General features: G+C 37.3%; 1 non-coding gene across 1 annotated transcript in view; it reads right to left on the bottom strand.

Annotated features, from left to right (window-relative positions):
- LOC102513435 overlaps positions 1-7,857 on the bottom strand; it is a 55,220-nt gene extending 47,363 nt beyond the window's left edge. Inside the window, exons 1-3 of the transcript XR_004317354.1 lie at positions 7,829-7,857; positions 3,208-3,343; positions 992-1,146 (exon numbers count right to left, since the gene is read on the bottom strand). This is a non-coding gene — a transcript (T-cell activation inhibitor, mitochondrial). The remainder of the gene's footprint in view (positions 1-991; positions 1,147-3,207; positions 3,344-7,828) is intronic.
- Between the last annotated feature and the right edge of the window lie 7,211 nt (positions 7,858-15,068).

Here is a 15,068-nt window from a genome sequence, read left to right as displayed (position 1 = left end):
GCCAGTACCAGATTGCACATGTCTTTATTGGGATAAATACTACCTAATTCAGTTTGTATTTGATTACTCAGGTTAAACCTTTTTATATGCTTATTGGCTATTTATGTGTATTATTCCTGAACTGTCAAGTCACTGTTTGCCCATTTTTGTAACAGAGCTACTGTTTTCTTTTTGACTTCTAAGAACTCTTTATATATTAACATTATCTTGTTGTCATATATGCTGAATGTTTGCTTCCATTTCTAATTTTTTTTTATAATCTGCTTTTATTTAATAAATGATTCAAGGTTAACCATCAACTCAAGTATTTTTCTCTTAGCTGGAGCTGACTACAACTATCTGTTTCAGCATTAACTCACACAGGAAGCCCTCAGTAAATCTTTAAATTGGTTTAAAGTTCATGCTAAAACTAAAATTATTTCCTCAAGGATCACTAAAAGGATGGATGTTTACAGAAATGACAGAGCCATATTTGCCCTTAGTTTTAAATATCACTGGATCGTGGCTAAAGCAAGTGACAAAGGACCAAACAGAAGGCTGTATATTAAGATTGATTGGATTTTAGAAACAGCATGGGGCTGGAGTTAAAAGACCTGGGTTCAAGATCTCTAATCTGGTCCCAGGACATCACTAAGTTACAAGTAGGCAAATACTACCCATCTCACAGATCCTTTGAGGACTAAATAAAAAAACAAGCTATATTTTAAAAAAATATTAACTGTTATCTACATGTTTAATGCTTAAAAATGAACTGAAATAAGAAGGGGACAAATAGAAACACTTCAGTTTTCTGGTAAAAAAAAAAAAATTAAACATAAAAAAAATGCTCGTCAAACACATGCAGCCAGACTTAGAATCTATTCTAGGAAAACACTCAATTAAATGATATTATTTTCTACACCCAAGGTTTCAATCCAAAGTTATTCTGGCACTGTCAGACAGAACGGACACATGAAGCTTGCAAGGGACACACGAGAAATAAGACACGTACCGGAAGTGCTAAAGTGCTCCTGGCCATCGGAGGAATTCTGGTCTGTTTCTCTTAACATAAAACATGAGCTGAGTTGGTTTCAAAGACTTGAACCCTGGCTTCTGGAGGTTTTCTAAGTAGGCACTTAATCTCTTAAGAGAATTTTCATTGACTTCCTGGAAAAAGATATCAAGGGGCATTTACACACAAAATAGAACAAGGACACATTATAAATTCTCTCCTGACATTTTAAACACATTGTTGAGCGTATTAAAGAATTCAGTATTAAAAAAAAGTTGGGATGCCATACGTTCTCGGTGAAGGGTAAAACTGTATTCACATCTGACAAGAGGCAACAGAATGAAATTCCTTAGGAAAATGTGGCCATGAAGTACTAGAAGAAAACACAGGTCTGTCCTTTATAACCTACATGTGGAAAAAGCCTAACTATGACCGAATGTCCCAAAGTAACACATGACTGATAAATCCAATTACATAAAAATTTAAAAAATGTAAAACAGAACACATTATAAAAAGAATGACACACACACACAAGAAGCAGTCTACAGAAAAAAACTGGGATAAAATATATGGAAGTTTTTTCATACCAAGGAGCTAATTTCTCTCTGTATAAAGGTCTTAAGACACACATCCAGAGACTGGTTGAATAATGACATATTCTTCTGATGGAGTCTGCACCACCCAAAAACAAAAAAAAAGGAGGAATGAATATGACACAGATGATATTTAGGAACTGATATGGAGTGATTTCCAGGATATATTGTTAAAAGAAAAAAGAAAAATCCTTGGGGGCGGGAGCCAAGATGGCAGAGTAGAGAGACTCACAACTCACCCTCTCCCACAAATACACCAAGAAATACATCTGCAAACCCACTGAATCGCATGGAACACCTACTGAACTCTGACAGAGTGTCTCTAATTTCAAAATACAGGAGGACTCTCACAAAATACAGTAAGAAAAAAAAGGAAAAAGAAAAAATTGGTGCAGAAATGGTCCTGCAGGGAGTTTGCAAAAGATGAGACTGATGAGAGCTTAATCTCCAGAATATATAAACAGCTCATACAACTGAATAAGAAATAAAACACACAACCCAATCCAAAAATGGGCAGAAGACCTACAAACAAGCAATACTCCAATGAAAACATATGAATGGCCAGTAGGCACATGAAAAAATGCTCAATGTTGCTAATTATCAGAAAAATGGAAATCAAAACTACACTGAGGTATCACCTCACACCGGTCACAACAGCCATCATTCAAAAGTCCACAAATGATAAATGCTGGAGAGGGTGTGCAGAAAAGGGAATCCCCCTGCACTGTTGGTGGGAATGTAGTTTGGTGCAGCCGCTATGGAAAACAGTATGGAGATTCCCCAAAAAACTAAAAATACACTATCATAAAATCCAGCAATCTCACTAGTGATCATATATCCAGAGGGAACCTTAATTCAAGAAGACACATGCACCCCAATGTTCAAAGCAGCACTATTTACCATAGCCAAGACATGGAAACAATCTAAATGTCCACTGACAGATGACTGGATAAAGAAGCTGTGGTATATTTATACAACGGGACACTACTCAGCCATAAAAATAATGCCATGTGCAGCAACATGGATGTACTGGGAGCATGTCATTCTAAGTGAAGCAAGCCAGAAGAGAAAGAAAAATACCACACATCACTTACATGTGGAATCTAAAAAAAAAACCAAACAACAACAAAAAACAGATCAATGAACTGATTTACAAAACAGAAACAGACTGAGAGACACAGAAAACAAACTTATGGATACCAGGGGAGGAAGGGGGTGGGAAGGGATAAATTGGGAGTTCTAGATTTGCAGATACTAACTACTATATATAAAACAGATAAACAACAAGTTCATACTGTATAGCACAGGGGACTATATTCTGTACCTTGTAGTAACCTACAATGAAAAAGAATATGAAAAGGAATATATGTATGTATATGTATGACTGAACCATTATGCAGTACACCAGAAACAGACACAACACTGTAAACTGACTATACTTCAATTAAAAAAAAAACAAGTGTTAGTTTTAATTTTCATATCTACAGTTCAAAGCACTGATCACACTACCATGACAATCAATGCAGATTTACAGAACTCTTCGTTGTATGCTAGATCGAAGGTAAATAACCTAAACAGACATACACTGAACATTAGTAAATTAATAAATAAATAAATGTTTACCCTTTCCTGGGGCTGCTGTCCAAAGAAATCTGGATGCACAGCAAAACAGAAAGGCCTTAAGGCGTTGACTGCTTCAGCTCCCACCAAGGCTCTCGAGTAGAGAAACCAGTATGGAAATATTTTCCCCAGACAGAATCTTTTAAAAAGATGTGGAGTTGTCATTCACCAGCACGCTGATACACACAAATCCTGACTGTATAAAGTGACAGTAACGTTAAAATGACTATGTATGGAAAATACCAGACACAAGATAGGAACCAAAGTGAAAAACTTTGTGGTTTTCTGAAATCCACAGAAGTTTTAACAAGCAATGAGTGCCACATGTTTTCTAAAGACAGTGGTGATAAATTTCTCTGATGCAATATGAGAACATAATATTTAATAATAAAAAAATTTCCCCTCAAAAGTCTGCCTTGAAATGTTAACTGGCTTCACTGTAAAGGATGACGATTTTCTAAATCATTTTCTTCTTCAGATTAAAAAGAAATCCCAATGTCAATAGTGTAATCTCTTCTTTACAGTGAAAAATATTTTGAGAATTGTAATACTTAACAAGATGTACAAGACGTCTCAGTTCATTTCCTCATCACTAGTATGCTAAAATTATTCTAGTTGGATAACTTAACATGTTGCCCTTAAATTTTGGCATAACTCACCTGGGGGTGTTTTTTTAAAAAAGTAGTTTTAAATCCAACAGAAATTATTTGCAATTTCCAGGAAGCACTTCCATGACATCTAGTTTTGAATGTGGTAATTTATCTTTTCCATTCTGTAATGGACTATGAAGAATACTGTGCATGTTTCTGTCTCGTATGTGAGGTATATGTACCCAGTCTTTGGAAAAGTGTTTCATTTTTGAAACAACTGAGGTTACAGAATCATTTCTGAAGATTTTTTTTAATAATTGGGAGATCACCAACAGATTTTCAGATGGCCTTTTGTTTTCTGCCTTTTTACAGGTCCTTGAACCTTTTATGAAGTAAACATATAGGATGTGCATTAAGGATTCTAACAGGAGCTTAACAGTAAAGGAAATGAGCAAAGTCCTCAATGGGAGGCAGTGTAAGTGAACGTTGGTGACAACTGCACTCACTCCCCTCCTGAGCCTTAGTCCCCGTTTCCAAAAGTCTGATGGACACTTAGCTGTCCTGCCAGCCTCTCAAATGTTATGTGTCTACAAAAAGGAGCAGAGGTCATCATTTCCTTCCCAGCTCAGCATGGATACAAAAGGCAAGGAAGCAGTTAGACGGCTCTATCCAGGATTATTGTCCTCACTTCTGTTACCGAGGTACCGCTCTTCTCAGAGCTGCTAACGCACAGGACCCGAGGGTTACCACTGCCCCAGCTTGCTCAGCGCCCCCTCCCCATTTTCACTCCTGAAGTCTTGTTTCCTCTCTCTTTACAATGTCCCTTGAAATCACTCCTTCTTCCCATTTTCTCTGCCACCAATGACCACTGCAAAATTGGACTATGTGGCTTTATGATCAGTACTCTCTCCTGTTTTGTTTCCCTAGCCACACTGTGCACAGGTTGATTTTCCTAAAATCCCACGATCACTGTATTCCTGACTGAAACACCTGTGATGGAGTTTCAGCTCCGGCAGATTAAGACCCACTCAGCCTGGTATATCAAGTGCTCTCCAGTCTATCCTTCCATCTATCCTTCCAACTTGATCTCCAAGCTCTCCTTGCAGAAACCCTCAGCTCCGCCCTCCTTGATCTTCCTCATCCTGCCCTTCTCCATCACTTCTAAGTCCTAATATACCCTCCCCATGCCCACTTCCCCTGGTCCAAACTGCACTCGCTCACTCGTTACTGCCTTCCTACTGTGTGCCAGGAGGCCATGGGCCCTTCCCCCAGAACCTCCTCTTTTGTATCCTCATTATAAACAGTCTTTCCCTCTTCTAAACTCTAATAAAAGAAACTGTGTGCACCATATACATGGAACATAATACTACAATGTGGAAATGCTCTAGACTCTTCCTCAACTACCACTGCATCCCTGAGGACAGTGAACACGGTTAATAGGGGTTTACTGCTGTCAGGGAGGTCAGCGTGGGTCTGCTGGAGAGCAGGGGCCATGACAGGATGAGAGGGGCCGAGGATTCCTGGGAAATGCAGAAGGTAGGGAGAGCTTTCAGACCATGTTGCAGGCCTGATGCCTACAGAGGAGAAAGGGAAGAAAGGAGCACTGAGGGGGGCCTGCGGCTGCAGCCCCATCCCAAGGGTTCAGCCACGCCACAGGGAGTCCTTGAGCCAAAGCCCCCCACTGCAGGTGCCCTGTGTCCTGCTGGAGGGAGCCTGACTTCGTGTTCCTGCCCTGCTGAGCCACTGAGGGCCTCAGGGTAAATCCATGTGGACCCAGAGGGGCAGGGGGGCTCAGCGGCTACCACCACAGGGCCTGGCACAAGTATTACTGCTCATGTGCGCTCAATGAATACACAGTTGGTGTTTCATGAAAGGAAAGAAGCCAATCAAGAAAAACTAAATCAAGGAAAAATAAACCTCATACAATGTGTCACTTCAGATTGAGCAAATTTGGCAAGCGAACATCTAGATGTATAAAGAGGTTTTAGGAAAGGGTTAGATTCTGGAAAAACGCATCAGTAGAACAGCAGACTTCCTGTGTGAAGGGCCAGAGAACAAGAGTTTCAGGCTTTTCACACTGGAAGCAGCCACAGTCAAGAAATGAAGGAGTGTGGCAGGGCAGATCAAACTTCATTTACACACACGGTCCGTTCAATCAGCTCAGTTGTGAAATCAACATAGTAAACCATGACCAATGTTAGAAAACAAAAAAAAACCCAGAGAATATTTCCTGGGACAGAAAATATCACCAGATACTGTGTGTGGCAAGGGTAACTCCTGTTAAGAAACTTTTATTTTTATGGGTTGTGATTAAAATACAGTTTTCTGAAGGCCAGGATCAAAGGAGCTGGGAAAGTGTGTCTCCAGTACATGACTGCTATCACCGTCAGTGACGTGGGGCTGAGGAGGTGAGCGTCCCTGAAGGCAACAGCCCAGGAAGTGTTATAAAGCCCAATCCTCCAGGCTCCGGTGGATCAGAGCACAAGGACACCACACTTTATCCTGGTGTTCTACGGCTAAACATGATTAAGATACCACAACATGACGAATTGCTCAACATCTAACCAACAACTTTTCTGGACATTTTCCAGGATCTCACAGTTTCTCTATTTCTCTCTCTCTTCTTTTTCTTCTTTTCAACATTTTTTTGGTCATAAATTCAATCAGAGCAAGTCTCCCTACATTTGGTAATTCTCACCATAAACTGAGTTGGTAGAAAAACTGAGTTGTTCCTCCTAAAGAAATTCCTTTTAACAGTGACCATTTACTGAGATATTCATATATGTAATAGCTATTTAAAGACACTAATTATTGTCAAATATGTTTTAGAAATTTAAAACCTCACATGTCATTTTTATTCAACAGGTCAAATTTTATTTTGGTTATATACTTTGAGCCAGATAAATATTTTATTTAAAAGAAGTTGTGGTCTATTTATACAATGGAATACTACTCAGCCATAAAAAAGAATAAAGTGCCATGTGCAGCAACATGGATGGACCTAAAGAACATCATTCTAAGTGAAGCCAGAAAGAGAAAGAAAAATACCATATGATATCACTCATATGTGGAATCCAAAAAAAAGAAAAGAAAAGAAAAAAATAGGACACTAATGAACTCATCTACAAAACAGAAAGACTCACAGACATAGTAAACAATCTTACAGTTACTGGGGAAAGGGGTTGGGAAGGGGTAAATTTGGGAGTCTGAGATTTACAAATGTTAGCCAATATATATAAAAATAGGTTTCATAAAGTTTCTTCTGTATAGCACAGGGTACTATGTTCAATATCTTCTAATAACCTTTAATGAAAAAGAATATGAAAACAAATATATGTATGTATATGCATGACTGGGACACTGTGCTGTACACCAGAAACTGACACATTGTAACTGACTATACTTCAATTTAAAATATAATAAAATAAATACTTAATTTACCTGTTTTGACTTGACTATCAAGAAGCCAGAATGAAATCTAGTAAGCAATTGTTTAATCAGTACTATTTTTTTTTAACAAAAGATCTCCTTTCTCTACAGGGCATCTAGTCTCTATTCTGATTACCCTATATGTGCCTATTACTGTGCCAACTAAATTTTACTGCTGAACTCCTTAAATCCTTTCTTGAAGTACTAGATAGGATTTAGATTATACACACATAAACAGCAAATGTAGTAGTCAAATGACCATATGATACAATTTCAATGTAAAATGGTTTTCTATATGACAGCCCTTGGCTTGAGGGCAATGTGATAAGAATTGTGCTAAGGACAAATTTTTATCTTTTTCCCCTCTCAAACTTTTCACACTGAACTGTTCTGAAAGACGGTATTCTTTTCACCTTCTATTCCAAAAGGAACTTGTGGAAGAAAGATCTGGATGTTCACATGATTTTTTTTTTATTCCTGCCCTCCACCATAATATCCACAAAATATTTAGAATCTGATAAATTAGAATAAATTGAAATTAGCCAAATACATAACAGATCCCACCCCGTCCCTACACTAGTTACAGATTGAACCATGAAACTTACCCCCTCACAGGTCTCAGGTGGCAAAACATTTCTGAGTACATATGCAGATCAACTCCCAGGCATCCATCAATTGCTGAAAAAGTTAAGCAGATACCAATAATGAATAAGTGGAATTTAAAATTAAAAACACATTGCTATTTACATTAATGCCATCCCAAATGAAATACTTAGTTATAAATCTAACAAAATATGTCTAAGACCTACATGAGAAAAATTATAAAACTCTCATGAAAGATATCAAATAACTAAATAAGTGGAAATTCCATGTTAATGGATAGGAAGACTCAATACTGTCAAGACATCAGTTCTTTCCAACTTCATCTGCAGATTCAATGCAATCCCAACCTAAATCCAAGCAGGTTCTTCTACAGATATCAACAAACTCATTCTAAAGTTTACATGGAGAGGCAAAAGACTCAGAATAGCCAACTCAATATCGAAGAGGAATAAAGCTAGAGGACTAACACTACTGGACTTCAAGCCTTACTGTAAAGCTACAGTAATCACGTCAGTGTGGTAGTGGTGAAAGAACAAATGGATCAGTGGAAGTGAACAGAGAGCCCAGAAACACACCTACAAAAATACAGCCAACTGATCTGTGACAAAGGAGCAAACCCAATACTATGGGGCAATGATAATCTTTTCAACCAATGGTGCTGGAACCACTGGACATCCACAGGCAAAATTATTAGTCACAGACCTTCACAAAAACTAACTCAAAATGGATCAAAGACCTAAATGTAAAATACAAAACCATAAAATTCCTAAAAGATTACCTAGAAGAAAACTTCGATGATCTTAGGTATGACAAATGACTCCAGATACAACACTAAAGGCACAATCCATGAAGGAAAGAACTGATAAGCTGAATTTTATTAAAATTAAAAACTTGTGCTCTGGGAAAGACAATGTAGAGAAAATGAGAGGACAAACTACAGACTGGGAGAAAATATTTGCAAAAGATACACATATCTGACAAAGGAATGCTATCCAAAACATACAAAAACAAAAACAAAAACAAAAACAAAAACCCGACAATAAAATGGACAATCTGATTAAAAAACAGAGCAAACACACCTCATGAAAGATGACATACAGATGGCAAATTAGCAAGTGAAAATACACTCCACATCACATGTCAGCAGGGACATACAAATTAAAACAGCAGTGAGATACCACTATACACTTATTAGAAAGGCCAAAATCCAAAACACTGACAACATTAAATGCTGGTGAGGATGTGGAGCAACAGGAACTCTCTCATTCATTGCTGGTAAGAATGAAAAATGGTACAGCCGCTATGGAAGACAGTCTGGTGCTTTCTTACAAAACTAACGGTACTCTTACCATATGACCCAACTACCACATTCCTTAGTATTTACCCAAATGAACTGAAAACATGTCTACACACAAACCTGCACACAGATGTTTACTTTTATTCATAACTGCCAAAACTTGGAAGTAACCAAGATATCCTTCAGTAGGTAAACAAATAAACTATAGTACATCCAGACAACTGAGTATTATTCAGTGCTATTATTATTATTTCATGAGCCCTCAAAAAGCCATGAAGAGACATGGAGGACATGAAAATGCACATTAATAAGTGAAAGAAACAAAAAAAAAAGAGAAAATGAATATATGTATGTGCATATATGACTGAAGTACTGTGCTGTACACCAGAAATTGACACAACATTGTAAACTGACTATTCAATAAAACTATATATAAAAAAAAAGTGAAAGAAGCCAATCTGGGAAGATTATATACTGTATGATTCCAACTATATGACATTCTAGAAAAGGCAAAACTATGATGATAGTAAAAAGATCAGTGGTTTGGAGGGGAAGAGGGATGAAGAGGTGGAGCACAAAGGATGTTTAGGGCAGAGTCACTACAACGGTAGATAACACGTCACTGTACATTTGTCCAAACCTTTGGGATGTGTAACACCAAGAGGGAATCCTAATGTAAAGTTGGGGTGATAATGATGTTAGTGTAGGTTCACTGATTTTAACACATGTACCCTACAAGGGGTGGGAGTTGTGTGTGGCAGGGAGGGGATATGTGGGAACTCTGTACTTTGCTCACTTTTGCTGGCAACCTAAAACTGCTTTAAAAAATAAAGTCTATTTTTTAAAAAGGTTAAGTAGGTAAAAGGAACATGATTTGAATCACATGAACTTTTCCAACAATTTAGAGCTTCAGCAAGAATTTCAATGAAACTATAGTCTCCAACATCAACTGACCAAGTGATTTTAAAAATCCTATGAGCAGTCTCTTATAAAAGTCTTGAAAAGTGATTATTATTTACACAATAATCACCAGGTAAAAAGTCCTTTTCTGCCCCCTGCTTCTGGAGCTCTGAGCTTTCTCCATGCCTCCATTCTCATAGACTTGCAGAGCAGTATACTCATTGAGAACAAACCACCAACAGGCTCAAGTCCTATTCTGTCAAATTTTATGCATTAAAAATGTTTAAAAAATATTTTCATAATGCAGTTAATATATCTGAACCAAGGTAATGTAATGAAGCATAAGTGTCATTAACAGAATGATAGGAAGATGTATTTTAAAGAAAAATCAAAGAATGGCCTATTAAAAAAAAAGTGCATTTTCAAACAACAGTGTATAGTTACATTTATTTTCTGGTTGACTGCTGTGGCAAGAGTCTTGTGGATACACTGTGTTACAGGCATTCATTTAAATGTTTAAAAGGGTGATTTTTACTTAACCATTCACCTTGCTATTCTGTAACACAGACACCAGAAATACTCCTCCCATTTGGAAGATTTCTGAGAATAAATGGAGACACAATGAGGAAGAAAGAACCATTCTGATTAACGTTTCAGTGCTGCCCGTGACGGACTGAAATCTCAGCAAACGTCATCACAAAGTAACTGAACACTGCACTTAGGTAAGATGGCACAGGTACAAGGCTAGAAGCTTGCAAAGAAGAGACGAGATGTACAACCCTACCCAGTCCAGACCTGGCTCTCTCTAGGTGATAGGGAGCAAGTCCTTTCCTTTTTTTTCTTATTGCCTCATCTGTTTACAATGAACAGATGGAGTACATTCTTAAAAATTAACAACAACAACAACAAAAATCAAAGGAAGCACTTAGGCCTACGATTACAATGTCAGCAAAGTAACCTGTTTTACTCATCTGTTGCAGCAATATCTTAGAAGTTCATGAAATCAAAATGTCTCCATCCAATGTGCAAATGTAGTCTGTCCAACAGTCATGCTCCAGGCCGGATTTTCAAAAGCAAGGCATCAAAACAAACAAAATGGTGGAAAGAAACTCATGATAACTGATTTGAAATAAAAGAGGTGTTAGGAAGTTTAAAAGTTCAAGTATACTAAAAAGGTAATAAAATTTTTTGAAATCAACTTAGAAAAGACTGACTGCCTCAAATTTGATTCACAAAGAATTTGAGAGGCAAGCAGCCCAGTTATACTGCTTAGGAGTTTATATAGCTAAACATTTATGAATAAGAACTGATAAGAGGCTGATTGAGCCAAGAAAGCAACTTACAAGATTTGTCTTGAGTTACTTGAGAACTAGTCTCCAAAGAGTCACTCACAGCAAGATTGCAAAAATTAGGGTATCTATCCTTAATGACTTTCAAATACCGAGCATAAAGTATGTTGTGCAGAGAATTATAGAGCATGTTTTAGAAGTGTTTCCATCATAAATAATCAAAGCAACAACAAAAAGTTTTGTAGTTCAAAGTACTGGTCTTTACTTGCCCAGAAAAATTATTCATTCACTGTTGCTTTGTATTCATGGGGATAATTAAACTTAGTACTGAGCAATGACTAATAAAGAACATTAATACTCGGAAGCGTGACAAGAGATTCTCCCAAAGAAAATAAAATGTTCTCAAATACAAGTCTGAATGTTAAATCAAGTTCTCCAGATAAAGAATTTTTAAAAGTTAGGCTATTATAGATTAAGAGTTAGGTGTTTTTCTGCCTCGTTTTTTGGTAAATAGGCTATTTCCTAAAAAAAAGGTTCACACTGCAGTAAAGAGAATGAGAATCTACGCTTTGCTTTCTAGTAAGGTAGCTACTAGCACAGGTGAGCACTACGAACTGAGATGTGTTTTAAGTGTAAAGTGCCTACTGGATTTTAAAGAATGCAAAGTATCACGTTAATAATTTTTATACTGATTAGATGTCAAAATGGTAGTTTATTAAAATTAATTTCACTTGAACTTTTTGCTTTTTAAAAAAAAAAAGCAAAACACAACCAGCTTTTAACTGTCTTTAATTTTCAACCAGAAAACTTTAAATTCCATTTGTGGCTCACACTGTATTTCTACTGGACCACGTTGATGTAGGACAATTCAAGGCAAATTTAACACGACATTGTCAGAGAAGGCAGTCTGCACAATGGTTAGGCAGGCTGGAGCCTCTAAGATCTGAATTCAAATCTTGACTCCATCACTACCTAGCTGTGTGAGCAAGGACAAATTGTTTCACCTTTCTGAGTCTGTTTCCTCATCTAGTAAATAAGACAGATGGTCCAGGAGCAGTTGGTTTCTTAAAGATGAATTAGCTTAACTTGTGTGTCGTTGGTAAGCAGGGGAGAGATGTTACATGCATTTTTCTCCCCAGCATGTTAATGATTGGAAATGACCAGAGGTGGGCTTTCTACAATTACAAAACCCTTAATAGAAAAAACACCTGAACGTCCCCTAGTAGTTCTTTCCTTTGGTTTAAGAAGCAGACGGTTAGGGCTTCAAGTGTGTCTGCATTTTTCCACATCAAGCCATCTGGGAAGCTGCAAGTGCAGATGAAAAAGCCAGAAATTTCCACATGTCTTGTTTTGAATGGTATTTTCCCTCCATAAACCTTGTCTAGTGTATTAGTGTGCAGAATGCCAAGATTTCCAGCATATATGTTACAAGAAAAATACCTGTGTCATATGTACTATCACCACACACTGCCCTAAAATCGAAATATAAAATTTGTCATTAACTTAGAGAATACTTGGGGCTAACACCATAGTCAGCTGGGCAGGAGTAGTTTGCTCAGAAACTTTGTCTTTGCTGTAGAAAATGTCTACTGAGTTACTGAATTTTATTGAAATTTGTCTTGATTTTATAAAAAAGGAAAAATGACAATCCTAATATTGAGAACAATGACTAACAAATTTAATACAAATGAAACAGCAATAAATATGTGTATCATTGTTGGCTTTTATCTGATGCTCATTAGACTGAAGTTATCTGGGCTGTGTATTTAAGAAAAAATGCTGGAAGACAGATTTAAAATGCTGGAAATATTCATTAAAGATTGTTTCTAAAAGATGAAATGTAATCTTGAACACTGTAATTATTTTTGAGCTCTCTGGATATGGAATCCTGCATCTGACTTTTGTACATTTCTAGGAGGACATCATGTGAAAGTAGGTGCTACCTCTCTCATAGGATTTTTGTGAAACTTAAGCAAAATAATGTGCGTGACTTAGCAACATTTGACAAGCAGAAAATTCATAAAAGTAACTATTGTTACTCAACTCAGAGTGTATAAAAACCTGCAGAATTCTTTTTTTCCCCTTCTAATGAGGGCTCATCTATAGACAGAGCACACAGTTAAATGCAACATTTTCCCTGAAAACAAGTTTTGTGATTGAAAACTCAGAATTATTGCAATAAGGGATCGATGCCTGAAAGTCTTAAAAAGACACTGTAAGGCTACAGACAAGTCAAAATTTACAAATGAACAACTTAATTTCAAACTTTAGCTAACACAGTGAATCTACCCAAACAAGTAAATATGACTTATTATTCAAAGACAAAGAAAGTTAGCACTTGCTTAATAATAAAAACATTAAGCTTTCACAGTGGTAGCACTTCTCATTTCAAAATGGAAAAGAATCGAAGTGGGTAAAATAAACCATATTGTGCCATGGCAACTGCCTTTTTTTAATGAATTAATATGGGTTTTTTAAAGGCAGTATTTATCAACTGGGAGATGGAGGGCCAATAGGAGAGGGCACATGACTTCTTTTTGCCAACAACTTTTCCCTTCTCACCCAGCGGTGCTATTTCTATAGGAAAATGCCTACATATATAAGAAAGGTATTTATTTAATAATTCTGATCTACACTCAACCAAATTATTATTCTAAGATGATCATTTCCTATTTAAATTCTTGGAAAAAATTGGTTATTTCCCATAAGCTCTCCTTTAAGAGTGGGCTCTGACAACTAAGTAACAGGGAAGATGTGATCAGATCAGGATTCAGTTTTGGAAAAGGCAGAAGAGATAAGAAGGCAAGAAAGAGAAGGAACCATCCTTTAGGGCAAGTGGTTCTCAAAGGTCAAGTTTGAGAACCAATGCTTTAAGGAATCCTGTTTCTATCACTTTATAGGACCAAGGCAGCTGGCAGGAAACCTTTAAGCTTTAATTCTTTAAATACACTTGCTTAATACAATTTTAGGGAAAGATCTTTAGATACCCAATTGTATGCTAAAAGTCAAATGAAGATTTTAAGTTTTGCCTGAACTTGTTCTTTGTTTCGTATGGTTTACCCACTTCTTAAGATGAGAAAAAAAAAAAAAAAAGTCTAGCGTAAATAAGGTTAAAGGCCAGCAGGCACAGCTGCTTGCCCTCTCCTGTGCCACACATCTTGGGTTAGTCCTCATCTTTACAAGACCAAGCACCCAATTTTATCACTTTGGCCAGAAATAAACAGGCCCTGGGAAGATGAAAGATAAGGGGCCTGACTGATAATTACCAATGTCAACTTCTAAATTTACTACGAGAAATATAATTGCTAAAAAGACCAGAAGATTCAGATCTGTGGTTCTTTTCCTTACAGGATCAGCTACACAGAAAATCAAATGACTATCAGCAGATTGAAGAGCCACTGCTTCAGAGTAGAACTGGGGCTCCCATTTGCAGTAAGAGTCCCAGCGCCTGGGGCATCCAGGTCAACTGCAAGATTCTGGTTTTCAAATTCATGCATGAGTGGTTCTTGCCCGTATTCAAGGTAGCCACTATCCTTCCATTAGGAAAAGGCCTCAGGCACACTACAAAATAACTAAGTTTCCTCTGTCTTAACTACACCTGGGAGTAACTCTGGGGGCCTTAACTGACCCAACTCATCAACAGGTATTTACCCAAGCATTTATGTGCCAGGCTGTATGCAAGTACTGAGAACAGAAAAACATCAAGACAGGCCCACCTCTCCAAAAACTAGGAGAGCGAGCCGGAGTGGAAGAACA

Source organism: Camelus ferus, chromosome 35 (genome assembly GCF_009834535.1).
Source record: "Camelus ferus isolate YT-003-E chromosome 35, BCGSAC_Cfer_1.0, whole genome shotgun sequence".
In the NCBI taxonomy this organism is placed as follows: Eukaryota; Metazoa; Chordata; class Mammalia; order Artiodactyla; family Camelidae; genus Camelus; species Camelus ferus.
The sequence above is the reverse complement of the archived record's forward strand: the minus strand, read 5'-3'. Positions and strand labels throughout refer to the sequence as shown.